This window comes from Stegostoma tigrinum, chromosome 39 (genome assembly GCF_030684315.1).
Source record: "Stegostoma tigrinum isolate sSteTig4 chromosome 39, sSteTig4.hap1, whole genome shotgun sequence".
Lineage (NCBI taxonomy): Eukaryota > Metazoa > Chordata > Chondrichthyes > Orectolobiformes > Stegostomatidae > Stegostoma > Stegostoma tigrinum.
In genome coordinates this window covers 20,469,276-20,495,276 of record NC_081392.1, presented here as the reverse complement: position 1 = coordinate 20,495,276, position 26,001 = coordinate 20,469,276, and the positions used below count along the sequence as shown (strand labels likewise).

At 43.8% G+C, this 26,001-nt stretch overlaps 1 protein-coding gene across 3 annotated transcripts in view; it reads left to right on the top strand.

The window, feature by feature from the left end:
- Window positions 1-9,541, top strand: part of LOC125447626 (leucine-rich repeat and fibronectin type III domain-containing protein 1-like protein) — a 347,709-nt gene extending 338,168 nt beyond the window's left edge. For all 3 annotated transcript variants that reach the window (XM_048522197.2, XM_048522195.2, XM_048522196.2), the window contains exons 5-6: window positions 1,258-1,605; window positions 9,243-9,541. The gene's annotated coding sequence lies outside the window, so the exon portion shown is untranslated. The remainder of the gene's footprint in view (window positions 1-1,257; window positions 1,606-9,242) is intronic.
- The last annotated feature ends 16,460 nt before the right edge of the window (window positions 9,542-26,001 follow it).

Here is a 26,001-nt window from a genome sequence, read left to right as displayed (position 1 = left end):
GAGATGACACAGCTTCCAGCATCTACCTATAAGCCCTCCCAAAATCTTCCAGGCTTGAAGGTGGCAATCTCCCCACTATGTAAACCCAGAGAGAAACATCAATGCTGCTCTACTACAAGAATCAACTCACTGACCCTCCATTGCGCATTGTCTAATAGGGGTGTGCACTTCCGTATGTTCTGCCTATACTAGTAACTGTTCTTTGCAGCTATCCAGACAGAGATTAGAATGACCACACTCTGATCACAGGTGGCAGTCGACTGAGATTCTCCTAGGCACACATAAGATAACATCTAACATGACTTTCTTACAAACCACCTCCAACTCAGCATGATAGGATTATGCTCCAGTTATACAAAAGCCCGGTTCGGCCACATCCAGAGAATTGTGCCCAGTGCTGATCACCTCATTACAGGAAAGATGTGGAAGTGTTGGAAAAGGTGCAAAGGAGATTTACCAGGATGTTGCCTGAAATGGAGGGAAGGTCAAGAAAGTCAGGGCTTTTCTCTTTGGGACAATGAAGGATAAGAGTGACTTGATAGAAACGTACAAAATGATCAGGGGTATAGATAGAGTGGACAGCCAGAGACTTCTTCGTAAGCTGGAGGTAGCTATTACAAGGGTGCATAGTTTGAAAGTGAGCGGAGGTAGATATCTAGGAGATGTCAGAGGTAGGTTCTTTACTCAGAGAGTTGCCGGGCGTGGAATACATTGCTGGTGAGGTTAGTGGAGTCAGCCTCATTAGGGGCATTTAAGTGACGGTTAGATAGGCATATGGATGATAGTATAAGGTAGGGGTGGAGTTTAGATAGATCTTAGGTTTTGGGTAAAAGATCAGCACAACATTGTGGGCCGAAGGGCCTGTACTGTGCTGTACCCTTCTATGTTCTATGATTTAGAGAGTCTCATTCTCCAAATTTGCTGCAATCTGAGCTATTGTCTGACAAATTCTTGGAAGCCAGTAGACATCCTCTCAACTTGATTCATAAAATTCCAACAGCCAATAGAAAGAGAGCTTCCATCCCATTGGATTCAGACAAGGGATGACCACAGTGAAAAAAGACTTTCAACCCAACTCAGTCAATCTGTGACACTCCCAGTGTTATGTCAGGATGACTGATGCATATAGCAAATCCAATTTAAGTCAATCTGTGTGCATCGTTTCAAGCTCTTCTTGCCTCTTCAGCTATTGCCAGGGTATTGCACACTGCACAGAGCTGGGAATTCACGCTAACTGTCTGACTTTCTCTCTTCCAGAAACTTTCAAGTCATGTTGTACAACTGGATTGGACAAACTGACTTCTAATCAAGATTAATGAACAGCCACTTTCCCCACCCTACCCTGGTTTCCCTGTTATCCCCTCCCTTTGCAATTATTCAACTCACTCCATCCCATCTCAATTTGATGTGCACTTCTTAAGGAAACTGGACCCTTTATATACAAGTACCATGGGCAGAAACCATACTTAATTGGATTAGTGCTTTAAACCCATTGCAACGTATGCCTGTATCAGCACCAATAACGTCTAAAGGAAATCCTTAACTATATTTCTTATTATGGAAATCATCTTTTACATTAAGACATTGATGGATTGGGCAGAAATGGTAAGTCTGTTCCTTTAATTGATAATATCTTCTGCTTTTTGACAGCATCACGTCTTTTTTCTACTTTATGTTTTCAATCAGTGTTATTGCCCTCCTTGGATTTCTGGGTATCGCGGTCTATCACTCAGTCACAAACTGGCCTTGTGGTTAGCTTGGGTGGTCTTAGCCAATGCCTGTGTGGAGATGGAAGCAGGTGCTTTGCTGTGGGCAGAGTAGCTCTCTCTCCAATCCGAGGAAAACCTGGGTATATCATGATTACTTTGAGGAACACTTGATGATGAATGCAAGACCATCTTATTTTGTGGTTCAAAGATCATGCCTTCATGTCTTGGTCAATCATCCTAGCCCTGGTACCATGGGTCTTCCATGTCCTGAATGGATAAGTGTGATGGCTGATGTCTTGGTAGCAATCACCTACTGGCAGTAGGAAAAAAAAACTATTTTTACAACAGTACATAGAAGAGGGCACAATTATAGTGGGGTGGGGCAAGGGGATGTGGGGTGTGGTGAGAAATAACAAGAGAAACAAGGTCCCAAATCCAAAAATGGTGCCCTTTACAACATTAGTCAGCAGCTCAACTAAATTGCAGTGCATTTGAAGGATTTGGATATGGTAAAGCATTCCTGTAACACCTTCCCCATCCCCACATCTCTGTGTTTGCAGATGACAGGCAGCACCATGCTGTCCTGTGCCTCCAGAAAGTGTCAATGTATTATGTGTTATCACCATCTGTAGGCCATGCCACTTCTGCTGCCCAGTACGTTTCAGGAAAGTGGTCAGACTGAGATGAGGAGCAGGGACACTGCCTGCTTTCTTTGTCATTTGTATAACCCTGGAACATTCAGGAGGATGCTGCCAATTGTCCATTTGAGCAACACAGAAGAAAATAAATATGTAGATCTGGATAATGGGGCTTTTTAACGATAGATACAGCCCTATTTTAATTCTGGTACAGTAATTGTATAGCAAGTGAAAGAAATGCTGGCCCCTGAGTTCCAAGCTAGTGCTTAGACACTAAGTCTAACATCATGGGCAAATCTCCATCCAATTTTCAATGGATGTGGGCTCAGAGGGGAACAGTATTCCTCATTCAAAACAGACTGGCATTAAACTGGTCACAGGATGAATGAAGTAGGGCACGTCCTGGGAATGTTTGATGGGGGACAGTGTATATTGGAGCTTTACTCTGTTTCTAACCACATACTGTCCCTGTCCTGGGAGTGTCGCTTTAAGGGTGTCTCTACACACAGTTCAGAGGGAGATTTACATTATATTCACTTTCTACACATGCCCTGGAAGTGATTAGGACTGTGAAGAGGATGTATCTAACCCCATGCTGTCCCTGTCCTGGGAGTGTTTGGTGGGTGACAGTGTAGATGGAGCTTGGCTCCATATCTAGCCCCATGGCATACATGTGCTGAGAGTGTTTGACTGGGAACAGAGTAGAGGAAGATTTACATTATATTTAACCCCGTGCTGTCCCTGTCCTGGGAATATTTGATGGGGACAGTGTAGATGGAGCTTTACTCTGTATCTAACCCTGTGCTGTCCCTGCCCCTGAGAGTGTTAGATGGGAACAGTGTAGAGCTAGTTTAATTTCAATTTAAATGAGCACAAAAACCTTAACTCAGTATATAACCCCATGCTGCCCCTGTCCTGGGGACAGTGTAGAGAGAGCTTTACTCTGTAACTAAAGCCATGCTGCCCCTGTCCTGGGGGTGTTTGTCGGGGGACAGTGTAGAGAGAGCTTTACTCTGTAACTAACGCCATGATGTCCCTGTCTGGGAGAGTTTAATAGGGACAGTGTAGAGAGAGTTTTACTCAGTATCTAACGCCATGCTGCCCCTGTCCTGGGGACAGTGTAGAGAGAGCTTTACCCTGTATCTAACCCTGTGCCGTCACTGCCCTGGGGGTGTTTGATAGGGACAGTGTAGAGGGAGCTTTACTCTGTATACCTAACCCCGTGCCGCCCCAGTCCTGGGGGTGTTTGATAGGGACAGTGTAGAGAGAGCTTTACCCTGTATCTAACCCCGTGCTGCCCCTGCCCTGGGGGTGTTTGATAGGGACAGTGTAGAGAGAGCTTTACTCTGTATCTAACCCCGTGCTGCCCCTGTCCTGGGGGTGTTTGATAGGGACAGTGTAGAGAGAGCTTTACCCTGTATCTAACCCCGTGCTGCCCCTGTCCTGGGGGTGTTTGATGGGAACAGTGTAGAGAGAGCTTTACCCTGTATCTAACCCCGTGCTGCCCCTGCCCTGGGGGTGTTTGATGGGGACAGTGTGGAGACAGCAGTGCTGTCCATGCCCTGAGAGTTGTCCATGCTGACTGACCTCCCTTACCTTCCTGTACACCAAGTAGGGTCAGTGGAAAATGATAACTAAGACAGCTTGCCAATAGGTTTGATTTTTGAAGAAATGAATGAAATCGGCCAAGGTTATGCTGGTATCTCACTCACCTAAAAGCCGTTAAGCACCACGACCTGCATTTCAGTGATGCTGTTGGAAATGATACTCAGTGTCAGGGATGTATCAATAGAGAATTGAAGGTGAGGTTCATAGGTTAGAATGATTGTTCCAAATGAAAGTGTGTTGTGCTGTGATGGTTCACTTTATCTCTGTTACGTTCAACATGTCACTGGCCACATACTGTCACCTCCAACCTGAAGAAAGGGGAGCAAGGTCGGATCAAATAGGAGGCATTTGTGAGGGATAAATCCTAGTAGCAATAATCAGAGAAAGTTGGAATCTTGTTGGGATTGTGAGAACTCTTTGAATGTTGGACGGGAGTGTCTGAATCAACTTATCTGGAACATTCTATTCTTCAGATTGACATCGGATTCACCGTACATCACTGAAACCAAAAACTGTGTGAGGGGATGGCTAGGGAGAAGGCAGCATAACATGAGATCATTCAGAGGCAGGTGTTGTTGATCGTTTATTAGTGTTTTAAAGAAAAGATGTGGTAAAGTGTAACTGGGCTCTGAACAGAAGAAGCAGAGGGCAGTTTCTCACTAGAGGGATTCTGTTGAGTTCATTTTGTCAGATATAGTTTCAGATCTTACTTTGTTCTGTGTGAAGAGAATGCTTCAGCTGAAACCCAGCTCTAACACTTTTGATTCCCTACGGAAGCAGCCTGTGGAATGTGATGTATCTAATAGCAGCGGGAGGAGAATCTTGTTGAGGTTTTGGGAGTCTCATCAGCTCTCTGGAGATCTGCCTCCTGCAGGCAAGCTTTGCCAAAACACCTGCCAATCAAGGCAGTGACGAGGAAAATGCCCAGATGGAAGATGGCCCAACAAAGACTGCGTGCCCGTTAATAGCCAACAGCATTTGTTCAGTAGCACCACAGAACTCCCACTGGACAAGCACCACTGGGCCAGGATCACAGGGCACCTAGACACTGAGCAAATAGTGAGGAGAGCAGAGGAGGGAGAGGGGGTTGGAATTTTTCACAGTAAGGTAGGTAAGTCACAATAGTTGGGTGTAGGGGGTGTCTGAAGCAAGGACAGAAGTGTGGTTCTCATTGGCCCCACCCTCCCAATGCCGAGACCCTCAATCACTGATTATCTCTGATCGAGGGATCCCCTTTAGTCCACACTAGCCCTGTCATGCACTCTGCATTATGATATGTATGGCCTGATGACTCCCTGCTCCATTGGGGTGAGGGTCTTCGTCACTATGTGTAACAGAGGAGCAGCACCTGGCAGAAGGGCATGGGGCTTAAAGCCAAGAGTGCAGGTTTGAAAAGGCTCCTAGAATAAAGGAAACTGGCCTGGTGTCAGCGCACAGAAGAGATTCTTCAGCCAAGTATTAGTTATCTTTTTAACTAAGTTTGCAATGAGAAAATTGTAGTGCAGGAGAAATTCAAAGTTGTTGTGACAGAATAGTTTGTCGAGGGCCCTGCTCCTCAATGCTTCTGTCAGTTCCGATTTACTTTAAAGGAAGGGAGCTGATGATAAAGAAGTTTCTGTGAAAATGCACCAGTGCTGCTGTGGGATTTATAAAATAAAATCTTAAATGCTGCACCTAAGGATGGACTAGTGTAGCTCTGAGGGACTGAATCAGTCTACCTGACAATGCAATGAGCTGTAAAGTAAAAATACAGGCATAAGTCGAATATTCGGCCCATTAAGCCTGTACTACCATTGAATGTGAACATGACTAATCTTCCGCCCTACCTCTTCGTGCCTACTGCTCCTTACCTTCAGGATTCCGATGAAGACTTTACTCTATTTTCCTCTCTCCAGAAGCTGCCTGACCTGTATTATCAGCACTTTCTGCTGATATCCCTTATCTCTTGATTCTCTGAGAGAAACACCTTTTTTTGTAAATTTATGCATGGGATGAGGGTGTATCTGGTCAAGCCAGCAGCCATTACCCATCCCCAATTGCCCAGAGGACAGTTAAGAATCACTCAAGTTGCTGTGGGTCTGGAGTCACACGTAGGCCAGACCAGGTAAGGAAAACAGTTTCCCTTCTAAAGTGAACCAGATGGTTTTTTACGCCTGAAAGTCAGTTATGGATTCATGGTCATCATTAGACTCTTAATTTCACATTTTTATTGTATTGAAATCTCTACCATCTGCTGTGACAGGATTTGAAACCAAGGCCCCAGGACATCACCTGAATTCTCTAGATTAACAATCCAGTGAAAATATCACTAGGTCATCACCTCTAGTCTCACTAAATCTTGAATATACTCGGTGACAGACAGTCTTATGCGGGTGGGAGGTGCAGAGGGAGAATTCCAATGATTCACAAACCCCTGAGAGAAAATACAATTCTTCTCTGTGCAGTCCTGAGTGATTAATCCCTTATACTGAGTCTGTGACCTTGTGTTGGATAGAAAGACAGAAAAGTTCCAGGAGGGCATAAAAAAGTTTAGACCCCAGGGAACAGAAGGCACATCCACTAATGGCCCAGCAATAGGAATCATAGATGTACGAGAGGACTGAACTTGGCAAATGCAGTGCTCTTGGAGAGTTGTAGGGTTGGAGGAGGTTACAGAAAGGAATAAAATGATGGGACTGAGGTTAGCCCAAGGAAGGATTCATACACAAGGATGAGAATTTTAAAATCAAAAATGCTTCTGGGCCAATGTTGCTCAGTGGTTAGCACTGCTGCCTCATGGCTTCAGGGACCCCGGTTTGATTCCAGCCTTGGCCAACTGTCTGTGTGGAGTTTGCACATTCTCCCCACATCTGCATCAGTTTCCTCGGCGTGCCCCGGTTTCCTCCCACAGTCCAAAGAAGTATAGTTAGGGTTGGCCATGCTAAATTGCCCATAGTGTCCAGGAATGTGTAGGTTAGGTGAATTAGCCATGGTAAATATGGAGATGGAGGAATGGAGGATGGTATGTGTGAGATCTCTTTGGAGGGTCAGTGCAGACTTGATGGGCTGAATGGCCTCTTTCTGCACTGTTGGGTTTCTATGACTCAATCACCATTGGAGGTGATGGGAGAATAGGAACTCAATTCATCATCAGTCCTCTCTGCCAGAATGGAGCGGGAGCATTGTGCTTCCTTTAGTCCATAGTCATGATTCATTGGGAGAGGTGTAGCTGAGAATTACACAGAGGTTGAAAGAGGGAGCGTCAATTCAGCTCCCGCCCCCCAGAATTTATGTGATGGGCACTGCTTGGCTCTAATGTTCCCACAATTGGTATTTATGATCAAAGGGTGAACCATCTGCCAGCAGCTGAGGCATGGTCACGCAATGAGTGGCTTCAAGAGAGATGAGGGGGGCATAGAGAAACAACATCTCCCTTCTCCACAAATCAACAAGCCCAAACCAATACAAATGTTTGGTGGAATTTTGAGAAAGCTCATCCAATTAGACAACAAACATGAACGAGGGAACATTCCTCTGTCATTTGCCTCTCTCAGTTTGATCTTCACTGCTTCAGGTACGATAATGTGGTGTAGATCCCATTAAAGAGCAGTAACACATTGTGACATTGAGCTCATCAATGCAACTATGGCTCTTAAAGTATTAATCATCAGTACTGAGATAGTTACACTTTCATGGATATGCTGCGATGATAGTCAGAAGAGTTGACTGTGTACTATACTTCCTTTTAATTCACTGCCAAGGTCCGTTTCCTATTTCCCCAAGATTTGTTCATTTCCATTAGATTTCCTATATTGTATATTGCAGAGAGAAAAGAAAGTGCTGTTTTTAAAGAAGCATGGGGAAAGAAGTGAGCTGGTAATTTTCAGAGTGGGTTTTGATTTATGTAACACCAATCTTAAATAATTTAATACGTTTTCAATCATTTTAGAACATAGCACACAGAACAGTACAGGCCCTTCGGCCCACGATGTTGTGCCGAAATTTTACCCAAAACATAAGGTCTATCTAACCTCCACCCCTACCTTATACTATCATCCATATGCCTATCTAATAGCCGCTTAAATGGCCCTAACGAGGCCGACTCCACTACCCTCTCTGGCAATGCATTTCACGCCCTGATTAGTCTCTGAATAAAGAACCTACCTCTGACGTCTCCCCTCTATCTACCTCCTCTCACTTTAAAACTATGTCCCCTCATAAAAGTTACCTCCCACCCTAGGAAAAACTATCTGGCTGTCTACTCTATCTATACCTCTGATCATTTTGTACACCTCTATCAAGTCACCTCTCATCCTTCATCGTTCTAAAGAGAAAAGCCTCAGCTCTCTCAACCTTTCCTTGTAAGACCTTCCTTCCATTCCAGGCAACATCCTGGTAAATCTCCTCTGCACCTTTTCCAATTTTTACACATCTTTCCTGTAATGAGGCGACCAGAACTGGACACAATACTTCAGATGTAACTGAACCAGGCTTTTGTATAGCTGGAGCATAACTTCACGGCTCTTGAACTCAATCCGTCTATTAATGAAAGCTAACACACCGTACACCTTCTTAACAACTCTATCCACCTGGGTGGCAGCTTTCAGGGAACCATGGGCATAAACCCCAAGATCCCTCTGCTCCTCCACACTGCCAAGAATCTTTCCGTTAACCCTGTATTCTGCTTTCGAGTTTGGTTCTTCCAAAATGAATCATCTCACACTTTTCAGGGTTAAGTTCCATCTGCCACTCAGCCCAGCTCTGCATTCTATCAATGTCTCTTTGTAACCTATTTTGAAGGAGAGTCACCTTTCGTTGTACATAAAAACATAAAAATCCATCTTACACATAGCCAGCACAGACTGTGAAATGGAATCTGTTGGTTTGAGTGTAGGATGTTGCTTAGGGCTTCCACATTGCCATTAGAAAAGCAGATTTCATCTGAATGACAGCAGCTTCAACACACAGAGCTGACCTGGTGGTTGTTTTACAGCCTTGAGAGAAAGAGACAGAGAATCAGAATTTCTCCAGAAAGTGAGACCGAGTCAAAGAAATTTTTTGCTTTAAATTGGGGCAGTAGGAAGTGAGCACTCACGAGGCATTTCTGTGATTTAGTTTCACCAAACCAGCAATTTCTCTAACAAGGAGCCCATTCCTGATGGCACACATACATCAATGAAATCCCACAGCCTCCACTGAGTAACAATATCGGATTAATTTATAACTTGACATGTACAGAACAGTTTCAATGTTTCCAGACATTTTTAGTCCTGAACCTTAACTCTGAGACTCTCTTCTCTTTCTGTAGGTGTTTGAGGACATATATATCACTAAGTTGATAACGGACAATGACTTTTTTCTCCCAAAAGACTCCATTGCCAATCCTTTGGTCTGTTCTGTTTCTGCCTTGTCCTCAGCACACTGCCACAGTATGGGACTTTGATGCAATATTACTCATTTGGTGTCGATGGAACAGAAAACATACCACCCTCCAGATTTCTTGTTTCCCTTTATTCTTTTTCTCTTTTTTTTAAAGAATGGAAGACTTTTTGTATTCAAAATAAGGGTGTTTTAAATCTTATAGTTTTGTACAATGTAATTTTTTAAAGTGTGTAATTTTAGTAAAGACACTTGATGCACAATTTTCTGGAGTTTTACTTTAATTGAATTAACCTAATTGTGGAGCTCTCTATGTAAACATTTTTCATTCATCTGTTGAACTGCAGTAATTTCACTCCCGAGGTCTCATGTGGAAAGCTTTGTGTTGTGGAGGTAATTGGATTTGTGAAGTTTGGGGATTTTACTCATGATGGTGCTTGTTGGTGTTGGGTCTCAGCTGAGACTGCTGGTGCAAGGGTTTAATCTTCATTGTGATGGGATTCTGGATAATGGGGTCCAAAACAAGCTGGAGTTCATGGGGCATTGGGGTTCAGCTGCTGTTCAAATCTTTGCTGATGGTAGGGTTTGTTATTTATGGTTCAATGGTATTGGTTCAAGGCTTTTGATTCAGTAGCATTGGGGTGCAGAGGTTCGGGTCTGTTATTCGGCATAGAGGCTCAGTGGGTAATGGGTTTCCAGTGTTCACTGATGTTGGCAGTTAGAGCTGTCAGCATTCAGAGTGTCAGTGTGTTTGATTGTTGGGTTTTGGGAGTTCCCTGTTTGAAAGGTGGTGACGTTTATGAGTATTGGATTTTGGGGATCCCAAAATTCATTGATGTTAGGGTTCAGTGACATGGAGGTTTGGAGTTCGGGGTGTCAGCGTGCATCGCATTGGTGTTCAGTAATAATGAGATTCTGTAATTTTGGAGTTGCAGATCCTCAATTCAGGAATGGTGAGATCTGAAGTGTCGACATGGAGAGGAGGGATTTCAGGAGGTAATGTTACTCAATGATGTTAGACTTCACTCAAGTTGGTGATTGGATATGTCAGGGTTACCAGCTGCTGACGTTTAGAATGACGCTATTCCTGGACCTTGGGGTTCAGGTTCAAGAGCGTCGGGGGTCAGAGTGATCAGAGTTCCAAGCACTGGTCTTCAGGAATGTTGGGTGTTCATGTATTTTGAGAGATTGAAGGAATTTGGGGTTAGTAGTTTGGGGATATTGGAATGTTGAGGTTAGTAGTTGGATGTTTTTGTCTGTGGTAGGCTGTTGGTGTTGGAGGGTTGTGGAGTTTAGGCATTCACAGAGTGTTAGAGAGCAAGGAGGTATTGAGTTTTGGGGCATTAGTGGTTGGGGTTAAGACATTTGGGATATTGGAACTTGGTGGCGATAGGTTCAAGGGTGTGTTGGGATTTGGGACAGTGATGTGGCTTAGGGCTTTGGATTGTGTTCCAGGGGTATTGATGCTCAGGAATTTGGGTATTGAGGTTTGGGGACTGCTGGGTTTTGGGGGTTGAGGTTTGCAGTTAGTAATTTAACATATTCGGGTTAGAGTTTATTTGTCTCAATGGGTGAAATAACTACAAAATTATGAGCAGGTGAAGGGATAATGGAACCTTCTAAACTTCATGTGAAAATTTGCTTTTGGATCTGTGCTTTTGGACCAACATGGAGTCTCTCCCTTTTAAAGTTTCAGGAAGTTTGCAATGAAGTTGGAAAAAGACTGCTGATATAACTATCCCTGTCACTACAGTAACTGTGCTTCAGTGATTTGTTACATTCAGTAAAAGGAAATTTAATCTGAGCTCTCTTTTTGTTCACATTTCTGATGTGGCTCTTTAAGAGTGACAGTCTGGATCAAGAGTTGACGTATTAACCAAGTTGCAAAACCTGCTGCAATTAATTGCAGTTCACACAGCGATGCACTGATTCTCTCCAGAATACTGGAGGATGAAATACCTCACTGTTAAATGTACATCAAGGGTCCTGACTGAATCTTCAGGACTCAGCTCCACATGGGCATAGGAAATAAAATTGACATTTATTGCACATTATTTAACAATTCCATTTGGCCCTGAGATTCAAAACGATAAACATGTCACATTTGATGCATTGGGGCAAGATTCTGTATTGATCTGGAACTGGTTAAGAAGTCTTACTATGTGTATGTGTGTGTGGCCTAATCACAATCTCTCATCCAGGAATTTCCAGCCTCTTAAAAACTCTGCACCACACAAACAATCAGAAATAAACTGTAATGAACAAAAACCTTGCATTTTATAAACTCGAAAGATTAGGGGCATTAAAATTGGCTGTTCTCTTGTGAATGAATCAGCAAACTGTCTGCAGGTACAAAAGGAGGAGACAATACTCCAAGCTGAATGTCTAATAATGCTTGAGAGATAATGGGAACTGCAGATGCTGGAGATTCCAAGATAATAAAATGTGAGGCTGGATGAACACAGCAGGCCAAGCAGCATCTCAGGAGCACAAAAGCTGACGTTTCGGGCCTAGACCCTTCATCAGAGTGGGGGATGGGGGGAGGGAACTGGAATAAATAGGGAGAGAGGGGGAGGCGGACCGAAGATGGAGAGTAAAGAAGATAGGTGGAGAGGGTGTAGGTGGGGAGGTAGGGAGGGGATAGGTCAGTCCAGGGAAGACGGACAGGTCAAGGAGGTGGGATGAGGATAGTAGATAGGAGATGGAGGTGCGGCTTGGGGTGGGAGGAAGGGATGGGTGAGAGGAAGAACAGGTTAGGGAGGCAGAGACAGGTTGGACTGGTTTTGGGATGCAGTGGGTGGGGGGGGAAGAGCTGGGCTGGTTGTGTGGTGCAGTGGGGGGAGGGGATGAACTGGGCTGGTTTAGGGATGCAGTGGGGAAAGGGGAGATTTTGAAACTGGTGAAGTCCACATTGATACCATATGGCTGCAGGGTTCCCAGGCGGAATATGAGTTGCTGTTCCTGCAACCTTCGGCTGGCATCATTGTGGCAGTGCAGGAGGCCCATGATGGACATGTCATCAAGAGAATGGGAGGGGGAGTGGAAATGGTTTGCGACTGGGAGGTGCAGTTGTTTGTTGCGAACTGAGCGGAGGTGTTCTGCAAAGCGGTCCCCAAGCCTCCGCTTGGTTTCCCCAATGTAGAGGAAGCCGCACCGGGTACAGTGGATGCAGTACCCGGGTGGCTTCCTCTACATTGGGGAAACCAAGCGGAGGCTTGGGGACCGCTTTGCAGAACACCTCCGCTCAGTTCGCAACAAACAACTGCACCTCCCAGTCGCAAACCATTTCCACTCCCCCTCCCATTCTTTAGATGACATGTCCATCATGGGCCTCCTGCAGTGCCACAATGACGCCACCCGAAGGTTGCAGGAACAGCAACTCATATTCCGCCTGGGAACCCTGCAGCCATATGGTATCAATGTGGACTTCACCAGTTTCAAAATCTCCCCTTCCCCCACTGCATCCCTAAACCAGCCCAGTTCATCCCCTCCCCCCACTGCACCACACAACCAGCCCAGCTCTTCCCCCCCACCCACTGCATCCCAAAACCAGTCCAACCTGTCTCTGCCTCCCTAACCGGTTCTTCCTCTCACCCATCCCTTCCTCCCACCCCAAGCCGCACCCCCAGCTACCTACTAACCTCATCCCACCTCCTTGACCTGTCCGTCTTCCCTGGACTGACCTATCCCCTCCCTACCTCCCCACCTACACCCTCTCCACCTATCTTCTTTACTCTCCATCTTCGGTCCGCCTCCCCCTCTCTCCCTATTTATTCCAGTTCCCTCCCCCCATCCCCCTCTCTGATGAAGGGTCTAGGCCCGAAACGTCAGCTTTTGTGCTCCTGAGATGCTGCTTGGCCTGCTGTGTTCATCCAGCCTCACATTTTACTGTCTAATAATGCTTCATAGATTCAACCAGAGCTTTCATGTCCTTTTAACACGACGTCGACTAGCAAATATAGACAGCAGATATTGGAGAAACTCAGCAAGACTCACAGGATGCGTGGAGATAGAAACAAGTTAATGGTTTGAGTCTACTATGATTCCTCTTTAAAACAAATGTAGAATTTTCTGAGGAGGAGTCATACTGGACTTGAAACATTAACTCTGTTCGTCACTCCACAGATGTTGACTGATCTGTTGAGTTCCTCTGCTATTTTCTGTGTTTCTTTCAGATTCCCAGCATCTGCACTATTCCGTTTATTTGTTTTACCTGGACAATATACATATCCAATACTCCTAAAACTGATTTGAGAGCTTGTTGCTAATATTCGTAACAATGAGGATGTGTTTGAGTGTAATATATCATTCTGGAGATGAAATGTATCCCATTTCCTAGCTGTTATTTGTCGAACACAGAAGATCTAAACAGCAAATGAAAGGAATGGAGATGGTTAAAACATTGGGAGCACATGTGCTCCATTGATTCGCACTCTCAGCTCTTGTATCCAAGGAGGCCTCAATGAACAGAGTCTCATGAACAGCAGGTAGGAAGATCAGAGATGTGCACGTTACTTAGAGTGCCGTCTCCTCAATGTTCCTGAAAACTTTCAATGTTCTTGAATGATGAAGCAGAGGTCTCAGAGTGAAAATTGAACAATATGCAGAGCGCTCATTCCACCCAAGTAAGGATTAAGCGGTTACAGAGGTTTGTACCTCAGTCTATCGTTTGGTTTGCCACACCAGAGCGTGGTTGCTAGGGAACAAGCTGGAGTAGGTGTCCCCTTGATGTACTCATTGATGTCTTGAAGACATTTGATTTAAACAAGAGAACAAAAGTAGCAGGAGGCCGTTCCGTCCCTCCAACTGGAGATGCAATTGAACAAAATCATGGCTGGCCTTTTACCTCAACTTCACCATCCTGCACAAAGTCTCTGAATTTCCAAAACCTTGGGAAATCTAACCAACCACTGTTTCGAATCTATTCACTGACTGAACGTTCACAGCTCTCTGGGGCTGGAGAATTCCGAAGATACATGATACCAAAAACAAAGTTAACACTAAACAGTTAAGTCCTATTACTGAAACCATGATTTCATCTAGATTCTTCTGTCAGGTGATACATTTATACACAGAAACTTAGAAAATTATTTACTTTGGTGATAGCGATCACAATTCTGTTATGTTTACTTTAGTGATGGAAAGGGATAGGCGTATACCACTGGGCAAGAGTTATAGCTGGGGGAAAGGCAATTACGATGAGATTAGGCAAGATTTAGGGAGCATAGGATGGGGAAGGAAACTGCAGGGGATGGGCACATTAGAAATGTGGAGCTTATTCAAGGAAAAGCTCCTTTGTATCCTAGATAAGTATGTACCTGTCAGGCAGGGAGGAAGCTGTAGAGTGCGGGAGCCATGGTTTACGAAGGAGGTGGAATCTCTGGTCAAGAGGAAGCAGAAGGCTTATTGTTAGGAAGAGATGTGAGGCTCAGTTAGGGCACTTGAGGGCTACGAGGTAGCCAGGAAAGACCTAAAGAGAGAGCTCAGAAGAGCCACGGGGAGACATGAGAAGTTGTTGGTGGATAGTATCAGGGTAAACCCTAAGGCTTTCTATAGGTATTTAAGGAATAAAAGAATGACGAAAGTAAGATTAGGGCCAATCAAAGATAGTAGTGGGAAGTTGTGTGTGGAGTCAGAGGAGATAGGGGAAGCACTAAGTGAATATTTTTCGATGGTATTCACTCTAGAAAACGACAATGTTGTCGAGGAGAATACTGAGATACAGGCTACTAGACTAGGTGGGATTGAGGTTCACAAGAAAGAGGTATTAGAAATCCTACAGAGGGTGAAGATAGATAAGTCCCCTGAGCCAGATGGGATTTATCCTCGGATCCTCTGGGAAGCCAGGGAGGAGATTGCCGAGACTTTGGCATTGATCTTTAACTCGTCATTGTCTACAGGAATAGTGCCAGATGACTGGAGGATAGCAAATGTGGTTCCCCTGTTCAAGAAGGGGAGTAGAGACGACCCTGGTAATTATAGACCAGTGAGCCTTACCTCAGTTGTTGGTAAAGTGTTGGAAAAGGTTATAAGGGATAGGATTTATAATCATCTAGAAAAGAATAAATTGATTAGGGATAGTCAGCGCGGTTTTGTGAAGGGAAGGTCGTGCCTCACAAACCTTATTGAGTTCTTTGAGAAGGTGACCAAACAGGTAGATGAGAGTAAACCGGTTGATGTGGTGTATATGGATTTCAGCAAAGCATTCGATAAGGTTCCCCACAATAGGCTATTGTACAAAATGTGGAGGAATGGGATTGTGGGAGATATAGTAGTCTGGATTGGAAATTGTATCAGAGATAATGGGAACTGCAGATGCTAGAGAATCCAAGATAATAAAGTGTGAAGCTGGATGAACACAGCAGGCCAAGGACCATCTCAGGAGCACAAAAGCTGACGTTTCGGGGCTCGACACTTCATCAGATGAATGCTCTCTGATGAAGGGTCTAGGCCCGAAATGTCAGCTTTTGTGCTCCTGAGATGCTGCTTGGCCTGCTGTGTTCATCCAGCTTCACACTTTATTATCTTGGATCGGAAATTGGCTTGCTGAAAGAAGACAGAGGATGGTAGTCGATGGGAAATGTTCATCCTGTAGACCAGTTACTAGTGGTGTACCGCAAGGTTCGGTGTTGGGTCCACTGCTGTTTGTCATTTTTATAAAAGACCTGGATGATGGCGTAGAAGGATGGGTTAGTAAATTTACAGACGACACTAAGGTCGGTGGAGTTGTGGATAGTGATGAAGGATGCTGTGGGTTGCAGAGAGACATAGATAAGCTGCAGAGTTGGGCTGAGAGGTGGCAAATGGAGTTCAATGCAGACAAGTGTGAGGTGATGCACTTTGGTAGGAGTAACCAGAAGGCAAAGTACTGGACTAATGGTAAGATTCTTGGTAGTGTAGATGAGCAGAGAGATCTCGGTGTCCAGGTACACAGATCCTTGAAAGTTGCCACCCAGGTTGACAGGGTTGTTAAGAAGGCATACAGTGTTTTAGCTTTTATTAATAGAGGGATTGAGTTCTGGAACCAAGAGGTTATGGTGAAGCTGTACAAAACTCTGGTGCGGCTGCACTTGGAGTATTGCGTACAGTTCTGGTCACCGCATTATAAGAAGGATATGAAAGCTTTGGAAAGGGTTCAAAGGAGATTTACTAGGATGTTGCCTGGTATGGAGGGAAGGTCTTACGAGGAAAGACTGAGGGACTTGAGGCAGTTTTCATTAGAGAGCAGAAGGTTGAGAGGTGACTTAATTGAGACATATAAAATAATCAGAGGGTTAGATAGGGTGGATAGGGAGAGCTTTTTTCCTGGGATGGTGACAGCGAGCACGAGGGGGCATAGCTTTAAACTGAGGGGTGAAAGATATAGGACAGATGTTAGAGGTAGTTTCTTTACTCAGAGAGTAGTAAGGGAATGGAACGCTTTGTCTGCAACGGTAGTAGATTCACCAAGTCGTCATTGGATAAGCATATGGACGTACATGGAATAGTGTAGGTTAGATGGGCTTGAGATCGGTTTGACAGGTCGGCACAACATCGAGGGCTGAAGGGCCTGTACTGTGCTGTAATGTTCTATGTTCTATTAAAATAGGAGCAGGAGCAGGCTATTTGGCCCTTCAAGCCTGCTCCATCATTCAATGTGATCATGGATGTCAGCCAACTCAGTCTCTTGTGTTGTGTTTGCAATGAGGTCAGCCAACTGGACCTCAGAGAAGATGAGTTCCCTGATTGAAGATGGTAATCTGGTCCAATCAGGCTGACATAAAAAGGATGAATGTCAGGGATATTGGGCCTTGACTGCTTGACTCAGTGAGAGGCAGTGCTATTTTCAAAAGCTATGTGATAAATAAAGGGGTGATTGTTAATGGGATTCCAGCCTCTGCTGAGTTATTTTACCCAGTTCCTGCTTTCTCGGCATTTACTCTTTGAACCCTTTACTTCCAAGAACCCTTTCCTCAGCATCTACCCTTAAGGGTGTTATATCCATGTTTCAGATCATTTCTCATTTTTCTGAGAGTACAGGCCCATATGGATGTTCAATAAGTTACAATGGAAACCCACAAACAGGCATTGACACTTTCCTGCATCAATTGCACACCCCACCCCCCACAACTCCGGTGTGTATAGCACCCACAGAATGGAATCTTCCTTGTTTGTGTATCCTGTGCCTTGCCTGTGAAAACACAAGAGCCCTGGGTACAACTTCAGGAGCAAGGCCTGCCACTTCCTCAACCCACCAGGCTCTGAAGTGGTCACTCAGAGAGGTCTTTCTTCTGTCTGAGGACCAGTCAGAGTGAGCCAGCCCTCTGACACAGAGGCTAAAACTGCTGCCCATTAAAGCAATGTTAGAATTGAAGCACCCAGGCTCATGTGATGCAATGGCAGTGTCCTTGCCTCTGGACAAGGAGCTCTGGATTCAAGCTGATCCAATGGTGTGTGGCAACATCTCTGGGCAGATTTGTTAGAAAATCCCTAGGACTGAGGCAACACGTAATCACACCAAAGATAGATCAGGCAGACATTGGCATGGTGGGTCCCCCTACAGTACAGGGGACCACCGTGGTCCACGACTGGGCAGCATATTTGTTAACACTGCTGCCTTACAATGCCAGTGACCTGGGTTCAATTCCAGCCTCGGGTGACTATGTGCAGTCTGTACATTACCACTGTGTCTGTGTGAGTTTCCTGCCAAAGCAGGTTAGGTGCATGCTAAATTGCCCACAGTGCTCAGAGATGTGTAAGTTATGTGGGATATCCGTGAGAAATGTACGGTTGTAGAAATAAGGTGGGTCTGGGTGAAATACTCTTTGTAAGGTCAGTGTGAACTCAGTGGGCCGAATGGCCTGCTTTCACACTATCAGGTTTCTATTAAAAGAAAGGCAGCTCCCACCACCTTATCAAGGGCAGCTAGGGATGGGCAAGAAATGCTGGCCAGCCAGCAACGCCCACATCACGTGAGTGAATAGGAAGAACACTAAAATAAATCCACTGCAGCTTCCCCTGTACGGCTTTTCACTAGGGTGTGGTTCTCACTCCAGACAGGACCACCATCATGCCAAAAGCTCTCCCTCGGCACCCAGAGCTGATGTTGGGTGTGTGTTACAGACACAGAGGGAGAGCAATGAAATTAAACAGCTCACATTCTGACCAGATGTAATCGACACCTCTCACTGTCTTCCAACATTTATCGGTTTTTGTGTGACTCCCTTTCTCCATATCAATAGGACATACATCTGCCGAGTGAGATTAAAACCGATAATATTTATTCACACTCTCTCTCATTGAGCCAGCACTAGTTTTATTCTAAAGGGATTTGTGTTATAACGGACCTGCAAAGGACTTAATATTGAATCTGAGAGCATGATATTCAAAAAGATTCAATTCTTTATTCAACAGATCTGCCTGTCTAATGCAGCAAGTATTACCTTAATGAATAGAGATGATTAGTCTTCCCCGTAAGAGTTCACAAGGCAAAGATTTTGCATTCACACAATTATTTGCCAACAGCCCATGCTCTTATCAAACAGGATTAAACAAAAGGCACGCATGGAAAACATGGGCATCACATTTGCAAAAACAGATATAGCTGAGAGAGCGGAGATCCCCTTTGAGGGGAACTGACAACCAGAAAGAGAACAAGGTAACATCAACATTCTCCCAGAGAAAGAGAGCAGCTCACCCTCTAAATGAAAAGAGAAGAATTGCAGGGCAGAAGTAATTTGATAAATTGGCTCAATGAGCAGGAGAAACCACAGGAATGAGCTGATTGAGTAAAAACATACTCTGTGTGAAACCATCAGTCAGATTTCCGCAATTACCTGGCAGTAATTGTCATATTGTGTATAAACTGATTGTCACCATCTTCAATGAATCTTTGATTTCTAGAAGTTGAAAATAAATGGAATTGTCAATTTGAAGTTTTGTTGTAAAAGTCTCATTATTTGTTTTATTGACAAAGGCTGTAATTTCTGAGCTTGGTCTCTAACTCTCCACCCTGTGTCTATGCAGCTTGTCAAGGGAGACCTTGAAGCAAAAAGCTTCTCTAAGGAGCCCTTTGAAAAGCTAAAAGCTGTGTCATCCAAGCAGTGCGCCATTTACAAACCCAATCAATACATAGATTGGTCATGATTCTACACAGGAGATCAATAGACTGAGGAAATATTATACAGAGATCAAAGTACTAATGACATATTAATAGGACACATTACATGGTGATCTCTCAGCTAAGAAAAACAATATATAAAGAATGACACCACTCATGACCTCAGGATGCTTCAAACTCATTGCATTGGGTGTGGGCAACTCCCAACTCCCAGTTGACTGTTAGGTATAGCAGTCAGATAGAGGGAAAGATTTTTCAGTGAAATTTGAGTGTTGAGCTTCTCACCTGCATTTCAAGATGTGGAGGTAATGCTGAATGTGGTGCCCTCAGCACTCAAGGGGATTTTATTCATTTAATTTCTTACAAGGGAGTGCTCGCTGTATTGTTTTAAATCTGTGAGCTTTTGAAAAAACAACCCTGAACAGAACAGTACTAAACCTTGATGTGAACATAATTTTAAAAGATTGCAATATTGAAGAATTTGTAGGGTTATTTAAAGCATTCTTGAATCTGTGGATCGAATTAATTCAATGGGCTACATGATCCTTTCTCATTTTGTGCTTCCTATTACTCATGAGGCCTTGGAGGGTGAAAAGCCCATAATTTAACATTAATTGGCACTATGCTGACAATCTCACACAATGAGCCTCTAACAAGCCTGCAACAAAAAGCAAAGGTGTCACTGATGTGATTGAAACCCTTATTTTGACATCTGTGAAGCACTAAAGCCTTAAATGATAGCCCTCCTAACACAAAACAATACTTATCTGTGGACATGTAACAGTTAGGCAGTCTTAGGTATCAGTTTGCTCCATTTTCAATAGCAATATCTTACACTGAGGAGTTAGAATCAGCAGACAATCTCAGAAAACATTTGTTCTTCAAAAGGAGTTTAGTGAAAACTTTTCCCACAATTTCCAGATGGTGGCAGGGGACAGATCCTTTCTATTCTGCTCATCTTGGAGTAACGCAGGTAATCAGGAAATCACTGTTCATAAGGCCCAGCATTGCAATTACGGACCATTCAGTTTAATTTCAGTGCTAGAGAAACTTTGAGAGACAATTAATCAGAATAGAATTAATAGTCACATAATAAAACTGTGGACTGATTTGGAAGATGCAGCTGGATTACTTAGGGTAAAATTATGGCTCACTCACTCAAGTTTTTTGTAAAGGTAAGAGAGAGGATTGATGAGTTAACACTGTAGATGTGGTGGACGTGGGCTTCCAGAAACTGTCTGTAACAATATCACACAACAGAGAGAAAGTACAGATCACAGAATAAAAGACTCATTAGCAATGTGGAATCAAAATTGACAAGAGAGACAGTAAACAGAGTTAACAGTACTTTTCAGACTGGAGGAGGATTTATAGTGGAGGTCCCAGAAGTCAGTATTGGGGTCTGTCATTTTCCTGATTTAATTTAATGAGCTGGATCTTGGCATGGGGGTGTGGTGTACAATCTTCAAGTTTGCTAAAGATTCAAAAATTGTGACGCATATAAATGTATGAAGGACAGCGTGTAAACTGTAAAAGATATAGATGAGATGGTGGTGTGGGCAGATGGAATTCAGTTTGGAGAAGTGTGAGGCGATACACTTTAGTACAGAGAAAAGTGAGAGACAGTATAGAATAAAATATTCTAAATGGTGAGAGACACCTGAGTGTATATGTATGTAAGTCATTAAAGGTGCCAGGACAGATAGACAGAGCTATTAATGAAGCAAACAGTATGCTAGGCTTAGAGATTGTAAGAACTGCAGATGCTGGAGTCAGAGATAACACAATGGAGGAACACAGCAGGGTTGGGATCCTTCCGAAATGTCAGCTTTCCTGTTCCTCTGATGCTGCCTGGCCTGCTGTGTTCCTCCAGCTCCACACTGTGTTGTCAGTATACTAGGCTTCATGGAGAAGGATAAGAGCCAAAAGGTTCTAATGACCTTCTATAAGACACTGGTTAGATCTAAGCTGGAGTTTTGTGTACAGTTCTGGGTGCCATGCTGTAGGTAGGTTATGAAGAGAATGCAGACAAGTTAATGAGACTGTCTGTGCAAAGTTTACATATTCTCCGGTTTCCTCCCACTGTCCAAAGATATCCAGGCTAGGTGGAATGGCCGTGCTAGATTGCCTGTAGTATTTAGGGATGCGTAGATTAGATGTGTCATCGCATGATGGCTCTGGGTGGGATGCTCCAAGGGTGGGTGTGGGCTTGTTGGGCCAAAGGGCCTGTTTCCACACTGTAGGGATTCTATCAAAAAAAGTGCTGGAGAAACTCTGTTTTGTGAAAGAAGCAAATACAAAGTGAGATAAATCTATTTCACTCAGTGAGTGGTTAGCTGTGGAGTGTTTTGCCTGGAAGTGTAGTGGAGGCAAGTTTAATTCAAGCATTTGAATTGGCATAGGCTGATTGTTTCTATTAAACAGTGTAAGAATTGTTGACAAAATGCAGGAGATTGGCACACAGTTAAAATACTCCAAGGGTTGGTGCATACATGTAGGGCTGAATGGCTTCCTTTAAGACAAACATGAAAACTGACTTTCTCACCGTTTTAATATCTTTTGTGACATGATAACAAATTCTACAAACGTATGAGCATAAGACACAAAGTAAAGAAACAGGCCATTTAGCCCAACCAATCCACGCCAGCATTCCTGTTCTACTCGAGCCTCTTCCTGCTTTTGTCCTCATGTAAAAAACACCACTGGCACTCTTTGTTCCCTTCTCTTTCACATTGCCTATCTTCCCCTTAAATGTATCAATGCAATCCTACTTCACTGCCTCCCTGTTGCAGACATTTCCACATTCTCACCACTCTCTGGGAATAAACATTTTTTTTCTCTGATGAAGGGTCTAGGCCCGAAACGTCAACCTTCCTGCTCCTAAGATGCTGCTTGGCCTGCTGTGTTCATCCAGCTCCACACCTTGTTATCCAGGCTACAGGAAGGACATGATTGCCTTTGTTCATTCACACTTTCTATTATGTTCTTACGCATCAAGGGATAAGAGAGTTTGGAATCGATGAGGAAGTTAGAATGACACACAAAGAGTCTCAGTTTCATCAGAAGTTTAAGTGCCTGGGAGGATTTTATTGTCCTGTTGGAGACTGAGGGAATTGCTGATTCCAATGTGCATTAATTACGTTGAGCTCAGGGCAATGTCTTGTCTCTAAATTGTTTGATCTGCAGCAAACTGCTTCCAGCTAAATAATGTCATCTCAAAATGCAACTCACTGAAGAGTTTTGAAACACAGCTTGTTGTCACCTGAGATAGTCCTCGTAATCAATTGTTAAATGTAGACAATTTGAAAAACTGAGCGCAGTTTCCTCCAAACTACTGAACCAAAGCTACACTGGACAGTAAACATGATACCTTTCATTAAGCTTGAGAATTTTATGCCAAAGTTTATAAAATCATCCAAATCAAAGGAAAGACAAAACAGATGCATTGATTGCTGTAAGTTTAATTAGATTGACTGTGTTGTAAAAAATATGGAACGGACTGTGGATGCCGTAAATCAGGAAACAAAACAGAAATTGCTGGAAAAGCTCAGCAGATCTGGCAGCATCTGTGAAGGGAAAAACAGAGTTAACGTTTCGGGTTCGGTGACCGTTCCTCAGAACTGCATCTTATGCATCTTTAAAGGTTCTGTATTTCCAGTACTTGAGTTTTCCAATAAATGCATTGGAATATTAAAAGAAAATTGCTTCATATTTGCGGTGTGTTCGTTGTAGACATGGTTCTTTCCATCATAAAATAAAGAAAGCTTGCAAAGATGTGGATGTGAGTTACAAAGCAAGATCTGAAGTTAGATACACCGAGTCTAAAATGAGCAAGGCTCATATGTAGGTGAGATCACGGGATTGTGTAAACCAGACTTGTACAGACTTACATAATCCTCCCTGAACAGTCACCAGAAAGCTGAAAATTACTGTTCCCAACAAACCTTGAGGAACCTGGATGTGTTCAGTCAGTCACGGCCTTGTACTCAGTCAGCATAAAATTAATTACAGAATGCATTGTCCCACATTCATATTGAGGGAAGCAATGAGCCATCTCCCCCACTAAACCTCCATGGATTTGGGAAATTTTTCGTCTCATTAGATGCTTTCTGTTCTCCCACCAGCTGGATTGCACAGAATTAAATGGTGACTGCTTCAGTGAGATACACATGGATTAAAATCATCTGCTGCAGCTTTTCAAGCAGTTGGCACAGGTGAGCCAATGGCAACAACTGAACACAGTGAGAAAGGGAGCCCTTGCTGTATGAAACATTATTGCTCTGTGCTATGATCATCAAGTCATGGAATCATACAGCACGGAAACAGACTCTACGGCCCATCCAGTCCATGCCGACCATAATCCCAAACTAAACTAGTCCCACCTGCCTGCTCCTGGCCCACATCCCCTCCAAACCTCTCCTCTTCATGTACTTATACAGACATCTTTTAAATGTTGTGACTGAACCCACATCCACTATTTCCTCTGAAAGTTCATCCCACACGTGAACCACCCCTCACATCATTTTTAATTCTCTCTTCTCTCACCTTAAAAATATGCCATCTAGGTTTGAAATCTCCCATCCTACTATTGACCCTATCTATATCTCACATGATTTTATAAATGTCTATAAGGTCACACCTCAACCTCCTACGCTCCAGTGAAAGAAGTGCCAGCCTATCCAGGCTCTCTTTATAACTCAAACCGAAGGCTTTCTTGATATGTGGACATTAGGGTGTCATTAGGAATGAAATGCCATTGTTTCAGACTTCCATGGATGTGTGAGAACTGAGGCATGAGAGTCAGTAAACTTCTCCTACTCTGCAAAACCAACCAATCACAGTTGGTGCTAAGGGTATTACAAACTCCCGAACAAGGGGGTATGGGATCAATAGAGACATTATTCAGTGAGAGTTACTGGATGATGTGAGGAGAATACCAAGATGGTGCTCCCTCCATATCCTGCGTATAATACTAACCCTTGCAGTTTGCAAGGGAAGCAATGGCCTAGTGGCTCTGGTGCGGCCGCACTTGGAGTATTGTGTACAGTTCTGGTCACCGCATTATAAGACGGATGTGGAAGCTTTGGAAAGGGTGCAGAGGAGATTTACTAGGATGTTGCCTGGTATGGAGGGAAAGTCTTACGAGGAAAGGCTGAGGAACTTGAGGCAGTTTTCATTAGAGAGAAGAAGGTTGAGAGGTGACAATTGAAACATATAAAATAATCAGAGGGTTAGATCGGGTGGATAGGGAGAGCCTTTTTCCTAGGATGGTGACGGCTATCACGAGGGGGCATAGCTTTAAATTGAGGGGTGAAAGATATGGGACAGATGTCAGAGGTAGTTTCTTTACTCAGAGAGTAGTAAGGGAATGGAACGCTTTGCCTGCAACGGTAGTAAATTTGCCAACTTTAAGTAAATTTAGAACATAGAACATAGTAGAGTACAGCACAGTGCAGGCCCTTCGGTCCACGATGTTGTGCCGTGGAATAATCCTAATCCAAAAATAAAATAACCCAACCTACACTCCCCTCAATTCACTGCTGTCCATGTGCATGTCCAACAGTCGCTTAAATGTCACTAATGTCTCTGCTTCCACGACTACCACTGGCAAACTATTCCATGCGCTCACAACTCTCTGGGTGAAGAATCTCCTTCTGACGTCTCCTCTATACCTTCCTCCTAACACCCTAAAACTATGACCCGCCGTGGCAGTCAATCCTGCCCTGGGAAAAAGTCATCATTGGACAAGCATGTGGACGTACATGGAATAGTGTAGGTTAGATGGGCTTCAGATTGGCATGACAGGTCGGCACAATATCGAGGGCCGAAGGGCCTGTACTGTGCCGTAATGTTCTATGTATGTTCTATGTAGTGGTATTAGTGGTTTGCTTTTAATCTAGAAACCCAGTAATGTCCTGGGGACCACATTCAAAGCCTGCCACAGTAGGTGGTGGAATTTAAATTCAATCAAAATTCAATCAAAAGCTTAGTCCAATGATGGCCATTAATATTAGGTGCAAAAACAAAGTTGCCGGAAAAGCTCAGCAGATCTGACAACATCTGCGAAGGAGAAAGTAGAGTTAATGTTTGAGGTCCGGTGACTCTTCCTCAGAAATGTAGGGTATGAGACCACCACCAGTCTTCTCTCTTGAATGGGAGGGTAGCTCTATTGTCCACTAGGATTATGGAAGCCTTACCTCTTTGGAGTGAGTAACGGAAATTCAAGAAAATATCTATCCTAATAAATATCCAATTCCACCCCTCACCCCCCAACTGAATGTCTCATTTCAACCTGCCACCACCACATTTCCAGGCAGTGCATTTCAGATCCAAGTTACTCACTCTGTGATTAAGATTTGTTCTTGCATTAACTTTACTTTGTATATCACAGTACCTCTGAGCCCTTGGGCATATGCTCCTCTGGATTATGTCAACTCGCTCCCAAATTGAGTGTTGGATCCAAACACCGATTGTCAACATGCTGTCTGATCCATGAAGCAGGACATGGGAGGGGGCAATGTTCTTTCAAAACACCTTTTGAAAAATGATCCTATATTTTCCTTCCTTCAGTAATTTCCTTTCAGAGTTT